We start from the raw sequence: 7,691 nt of genomic DNA on the forward strand, positions 1-7,691 counted from the left end.
CTCTGTAACTTACTGCCCATCCCTCCCTACTGCACCTCTTGATGTACACGCATACAAACGCACGCACACAACAAGGTCCCAGACACCCCAGTTTCACAGAGAGACAGACTAGGCAGGCTTGTGCACAGCTAGCAGGGCTAGGTGACTGGCCAGCAACAGTAGACAAGACAAGATGTCTAATTTCTGTGTTTTTTTTCTCCTGAAACACAATTTGATAGCTCGTAAAAAGGTGGCAACACTCAACTCTGTGCCTGCTAAGAGATATCATCAATGCCTAAAGTATTCTACCTTGTCTAATAACAATGATAAAACCAGGCATTCAGCGGAAGTTTAGCCAAATGGAGGCCAGTTGGTCCGGCCTGGTGGGGTACCTTGGCCTTGGTTGAGGAGCTGACGGGCATCCGCTATGTCCTCAGCGTGAATGAGATGACCTAAGGTGATTATAGCAAATCCAGCCGATCGGGGCCATGCCAGCTGGGCTAGTGATGAGGCCTGGCGCTGAGGCTTGGCACGGAGGCCCGAGCGCATGGGCATTGGTTTGTGGCAGGGGTTGGGTGCAGGGACGCCACCCACCAGGCCACTCACTGAAAACGGTGGGAAAGGGAAGATCCCGTTATGCAGCAGCTTTGATGACTTTTGGCTGGGTCCCACTCCATGTCTCAGTGATGCAGCTCAGGAAGGGCAGGGTGGACCGCGAGTGAAAGAGATACAGACGGACAGCCACCAGCTTGTCCTAAAACCTCACAGGAATTTGCCCTCACAGCAGCAAAAGCAGCTCCCCAGGGTTTTATTCATCCTTCAATACACAGAGTTGTGTAAAATGATGCTGCTGATCCTCACCCGTGTATGTCTGGTGTCGGCGGATACATTGCTGCGTCCACCTTTGTTACATGGCCAGATAGAATTGCAAAACATAAGCATGTCTCAGGTCAATAACTTTGTCTGGGATTCCCAAAGGTTTGCTAGCACTGTGAGCGTCTCTGCTGTTGTAGGGTAATGAGCAAAGGTGACAAGGCTCTGCAGGCTTTGTTCAGAGAGCAGCTAATGATCAGTCAGATCAGTCCCTGCTATCATGCAACTAACAGTTTGAAACTGATAAAGAAGAGGCTGATGCATGCCTGGTTTCATGGGCCAAGGGACAATAGGAGAACATTAACAGTGAGTTATTACTTTTAAAGAAGCGCTGCAGTCGCTCCACGACTATGAAGGTGTGTAATGTAGATTTATATGTATAAAAGCTGTCACTTAGGCTCTCTTTCAGTCTGGGATGACTGCTACTAAATTGCTGTTACCCTGATCTTCTAACAGGCCCTCACAAAACATACTGGGCAACATTATGTAGCAATGTGCTAGACAGATTCATCTATTTTGTTCCTGCCTAAGATTGTTCCTAGCCTTCAAAATATTCCTCCTACAGTATGGGCCTACGGTTTATGAAATCTGAGTATTATTAGAGGTAACATTACCATGGGCATTATTCAAGTACACTGAATCTAAATTTTATCTGTGAGGACAGGTTCCAACTTGATGCGCTGGATGTGTTATTCTCTGATGGAAATGTATTGTTTTCAGATGAGAGAATCGATTACGGCTGCCCCCATCCCATGCAAATGCAACATTAATGCATGCATGATAATAAAGTTTTCTGAGTAGTTTTGTGCTAGGTCCTCATCACGTTTTTGTGAAAAGAACATCTCGTGTGTGTAAGAGTTGAAATGACACCTTGCAGCTGTAATACAACATCTTATCGGTTTCATCTCAGTCCATTTGAGCCGTGAGATCCTTTTGCAGTGGCACAAAAGCATTACAGATTAAATGTGATCCTGGTTTAGAAAAGTCAAATTAGTTGCTCTGTTTGTCGCACACGTAGTTTCCTGCAAACATTGCTCCAGTAGTTGCCCTGTGCATTCCTAGCCCTTTCCAGTTACAACCAAACCTAAACGGTTAACTTGCTTCAGTAACTCTCAGCAGCTGACTGCTTGGTCTAGAGGCTGCAACAGTAAACCCAGCACAACCAAAGAACCCACCCATCAACAATAAATTGACCAAACAAAAGATTTAATTTTGCTTGGGCAACGTGTTGCAAAACAAGGGGTGTGTGTATAGCTGAAAGCCAAGGTTGTGGACAGCCTTTCTCTAATATATATATATATATGACTGGTTTCATGGGCCAAGGGACCATGAAACCACATATATAAATATAAATATATATATATAAATATAAAATGCATTATGATTTTGTAAACAAAAGATCTTAATATATGAATATATTATATTTACTGTATTCATCATGAGGATTACCATTCATGTCAACCTCTGTGCTACAGACTGTAAATAGTGTTAATGTATTGTGTTTTATCTATGATCCATACGATAATGAATGAATATGATTTAGGTCAGGTCATGCTTTCTCTCTGGTACCCCACATTGGCTGTACGATACTACTTTTTTACTGAAAATGTTTCCATTTTAATGTCTTTTGTAAAGGAGGATGCGGATGTTGACTATATATCATTGGATCTTCATCTAATAAAATGCACCTGGATATGGGATTCAGTGTTTCTCTATTTTTCTGCAACCTTATATCTATAAAGGGGCACTCCAGTGACATTCCATAAAGGATTGAAATTGTGTCTGTAGTTAGGCTCTTCCTGTCTGGTATGCCGTTTAAACTTCACCTCAAAGTTCCTAACTGAGGCTTTTTGTTGGAAGGTTGAAGAGAAATGCAAACAGTTTAGAGTTTAAAATCATGGCTGTAACTTTGATTGATCAGCAAGTAGTGCAGCAACAATTACAGAACAAAAATCAAACAAAAAAGCACTAAATACTGAGGAGGTACAACCACAAGAAATTAACTCCAGTCAGAGGTAGCAGGAAGGGCAGTTAAGCTACAGTCTGTAGTTAGTTTTTAGCAGGCCTAGCTTTTTTAGTTTTCTTCACTGTGAGTTTTAGCTACAGTTTCAATCCTAATCAATGACAAAATTAGTAAACGATTGTCAAGGACTTAAGCAACTAACTAGATTTTCATTTTAGTTCTGGGTAATGGGACAAACTGACAAATTGTAACCTTAGCTAGTTACGGCTACTGGAGTTTGGTGTTTTTAACTTAACACAATGGTGGTGCTTCATGTGTTTCCTCCAGTAAATGAAAACTTTATATGGTACAGTAATTTGTATGCTTCCAAAAAGTCCTATTTGGGTCAATTTCGAGCATTTGTACTACACACAGTTGTGATTATGTATTTGCGGAGTAGTCTAGTGAAGTTAGCTAGCATTAGCCACCATGAGCTACTCGTATACCAAAACAAGTAAGGCCATACCTTAAAAAGTGTAATGTATTTATGGTGGGAAAATTTCACATGAATTTTCATTTGTGAGATTAAGATGTGTAATTTATTCTTTCATAAGTAATGGTTTATTAATTTAAAAGCCGATATTACTCAGCGATGGTGAGTAATATCAGTGGGAACCTCTTCATATGACTGATTGATGATGGATGCAAGTGCAGTCTGTACACACTATTAACACTTGTCTAATTAAAACACACCAGTAATAACAACAGCAGTGAGAATGACTCATTCACGCTCATTACGAGGTGAATGTTTGTGTGGATTGACCAGCCATCATCAGGGGACGTGGGCATAAAGCCTGCTGCGACTGATATCTAGTGCTGACATTTCATTGTCCCCATGGTAACGAGTGCATCATCTGTTACTAGTGGGGGGTGGTGGGGGTACGGCAAAAACATCAGTGTGGAGGAGGCCTATGAGTGGGTGGTGCGAGAGTCACACCTATTAGCCATACATTAATCAAGCTCTTCGTCAAGCTTACTTTCCTCCCCTCCCTCCCAATTCTCTGCTCATTTCCCCTCCACTCTCATATTTCTCCTTTCTCAGTTTCAGCTTCCATTAACAGCCTGCATCCCGTCTTCTCTTTCCTCTGTCCTCCTCTGTCTCCCCCTGAATTGTTTCCAATGAGCCTCCTGGGTTGATATCTCTCTCGCTTTCTCTCTCTCTCTCTCTGTCCGACTTGGCTAACCCACTCCAAATCTCACTGCAGCAGATGGTGCTGTGTTTGCATTGGGCCTGGTCTCCTAGCAACCCCGTCTCTCTCTATCTCTCTTTCCTAAACCGGAGCAGTGGAGGAGTTGGTGTCATGCACTGTCTGGGTCTGCCATGCCCATCCCTCCTCTTTCACTCTCTCTCTGATTGACCTGACTGCCTCTCGGTGTTGATGTCTCTGTCTCTCCATCGGATGCAAAAGTAGGACAACGGCTGACTGTCTGGATTACTATACATGTGTAATGATTACATTTGCTGCGCAAAATGAGTAAAGCAGGACACAACGACCAATGTGACCACCCCTATCCCTGTGATTTGTAAACCTGCGGGACCTAGATTTTACAGATGTTCACATATGTCGTGACAGCAGGGAAAGATCACATCTGGGTCATGGTGGGTTTAAAGACAGTTTTGCCCATATTTGTGGTATTTTAATCTACTGAAACCAAACCAGTGTCTATCTGTATTTTCTTTAGTATCCCATGATCAAATATTTTAATAGTTCCTCCTGTCAGCCAGTCTTATAAAAACACACCATCAGGTCTACGTGCAGAGACATGTGACCCCGCCTCTGCAGTCTGCTCTGCCCTAACACACAGTCTGCTCTGCCCAGACACATACAAACACACACACACACACACACACATGCACACACGCTACACTTATACAAAGACAGGAGGGCAAATAAGGACTTGCATCCTTACATGGCATTAGTCCCTGTGCTTTCATGCCATCTCTGGCCTGCTCATACACTTCCACAGCTGTATCTGCATACATAGATGGTCCCTAAATAAAGCACTACCACACTACTGGTTAGCCTGGATACTTAGAAAGATGTATTGTTGTTATAATCAAGGAAATGAAAACAAATATGTATATTACAGGATAAAACTCAGTCTTAAGGTGTGAGTAATTAAGCAAATGCAGATGTAAATAAATGCTAACTCATAATATTAATAATATCTATAATCCTCTTTGCAAAAATAAAATCTCCATATGTAATATCATTTTATTTTAAGCGGCATAATAACAATGAAAATGTGACGCAAGATGTGTCTTTAACATTCTGCGTTTGACGTTTTTAACTTCTTGGCCCCTTTGTTTTTACGCTCACTCTGAAATCGAGTCATGAACACAAACCCTTAAAGGAATAGTTCCAAGATTTTCGGGAAATGCCCTGTGATAGACTAGAGACCTGTCCAGGGTGTACCCTGCCTCTCGCCCGATGACAGCTGGGATAGGCTCCAGCAGACTCCGTGACCCTTCTCAGGACAAGCGGTTACAGAAGATGAATGAATGAATGAATTTTTGGGAAATACACAAGTTGATCAATGTTTCACTTTCATATTTTCACATATATGGGATTTTGGAGACTGTAGCTCGTTAGCTTATCTTAGCATAAAGGCTGGAAGCAGATATCTCATCCAGCAGCAACAAAAACAGACTAAAAGCAACAATGTAAATGTCACTAAACGACACCTTAATATGATGAGTTATTTATTTTTATTTTTTTTATATATATATCAGTTGAAACACGCCCCATAATGAAATCCAGATGGTGTGTTACCAGAAAATCAAATCAGCAGGACTAATCATATTCCGATAAGAACTGAGTCTAGCTACACCATGCTAGTAATGAATCATTCCCCTTGCTTAAAATTTTCAGGAAAAAAAATCTAATTGCTGCTTTAGTCTTTTGTTTGATGAACATTGCTAGCTTTTTCCAGCTGTTTGCAGTGTTTGAGCTCAGCTCAGCTAACATGTATGAAAGAGCCACTGACTTTTGTTTTCTCAAAATGATTCCCTTAAGCTGCTCCTCCTTCTGTTGCTTTATTTTATTGCTGTGGCAACATTTGGTCCTCGCAACTGCAGCAGCTTCTCGGCACACTCGCACAGAAGTGTCTAAAGTCTCTAATGACTCACTGAGTAATCATCCATCATGCACAGACTACCAAACAGCCACACACACAAAGCCACCACCGCAACTTTTTAGTAGCGCCGAGGGAAAACACACACAATACAAATGGCAGCTACAAGCCATGTTATGAGCCCCTGTCCCTGATTAATTGCTTTAATTTTCTTTTACGGATGCATCACAGACAACATACATGCTTAATCATTCTCCTTGAAGTACACTGACTGGTAGAACAAACAACAAACGTTTTTTTTTTTTTTTGTTTTTTTGCGTACTTTCACTAAATAAAAATATCTCTAAAAGGTTCTGTTGCATACCTAAGCAACAACAGATATTGATGATCAATTAGAAGCCATGATGTATCCCCAGGGGATCGTCTGCACCAGCATCTAAAAGCTCCAGTTTTGGCTCTGCCTTCTTATTAAAGGGAATTATTGGCTCCTGGAGGAAGCAAAGTGCCGCCTGCTAGTTTGTTTACTTGGATGGAAGGTCCGACAAGCCTCGGCGGAGACGCTTTTTCCCCTCATTCCGTGACCTCATGTCTGTATCGGATGTTCAAAAGCATGGCAGAGCCTACACAGCAAGCACAAAAGGAAATATTCAAAGACCTCCGGTGAGGGCGGCCTGAGTGATGACACTTGCAGTTCAGAGGGCTGACACACTTTCAGATAAATCCTTCCTGCAAACAGCGAAACCTTTCAGACAGTATTACAATACAAGAACTATTCCCTTCAGGTATCCTCTACAGCAGGAATCCTACCAGAGTTTCTGACGGGGTCAGGAGGTTTTCTGTGACTTTCCAAATCATCTGTAAAGGGTTAGCTGAATTTAGTTGCTGTTTCCCACCAAAATTTTGAGAGCACCCATAGTCTCAAAGATTCCCTTAAAGGGAAGTCAGGAACAAATCTGCTTCTGTTGATGAACTTGTGTTTTTTTTGTTTAAGTATGGAGTACATGCAGAGATTTGTTAAACCACAGAAGAAACAGATCAAAAAAGTACATGAGGAATTTGTTTTCAGCAGCAGCAACCAAAATCACACATGTTCTGCGTATCGTTGGTCCGCATGTTTGTGCTTACCTGTGTAAAATGATGCATTTGTACCGTTCACCAAACATGTAGTTTCACTGTGCTCACCGTAAATCTGACTATGACAAGTGTAGGTATCTTGTTGGAAGCCAGTCTCACTTAAATAGTTATATGGACATTTGAAGGACACCATCTGTCCACTCTATCCCTCGAGTCTCAAGCAAATTGTTTTAAAGTCGACACGAATCACACCCAAAAACATGAACAAATAAGAATTCAAAGGTCAAAGGTCACAAAGCATATTTTTGGCCTCAACTCTAAAACATGAAAATAAAGTAATTTTCTAATTTTATATCCACTTTTTATATCCAAAAGGTTGAAGGTCAACTTTAAGATAATGCAATAATTCTGTTTTGAATTCCTTCAAAGTCTACACTATAAATATTATACCATATGAGTGTGGACAGAAGTGAATGTAAACCACAACTTGACTAGTAGGAGGAGGACTATAACAGTGAGATGCAATGTGTTTAACAAGTGTAGATTAAAAAAATAATAATAATAATAATACAGATATTCATTCAGTATCTATTAAAGCGCATTTAGAGGGTCGCGGGGTCACCCAGCTATCACTGGGCGAGAAGCAGGATACACATTGTACAAGTCTCCAATCTATTGCAGGGCTATC

Source organism: Chelon labrosus, assembly GCF_963514085.1.
Source record: "Chelon labrosus genome assembly, chromosome: 13".
Lineage (NCBI taxonomy): Eukaryota > Metazoa > Chordata > Actinopteri > Mugiliformes > Mugilidae > Chelon > Chelon labrosus.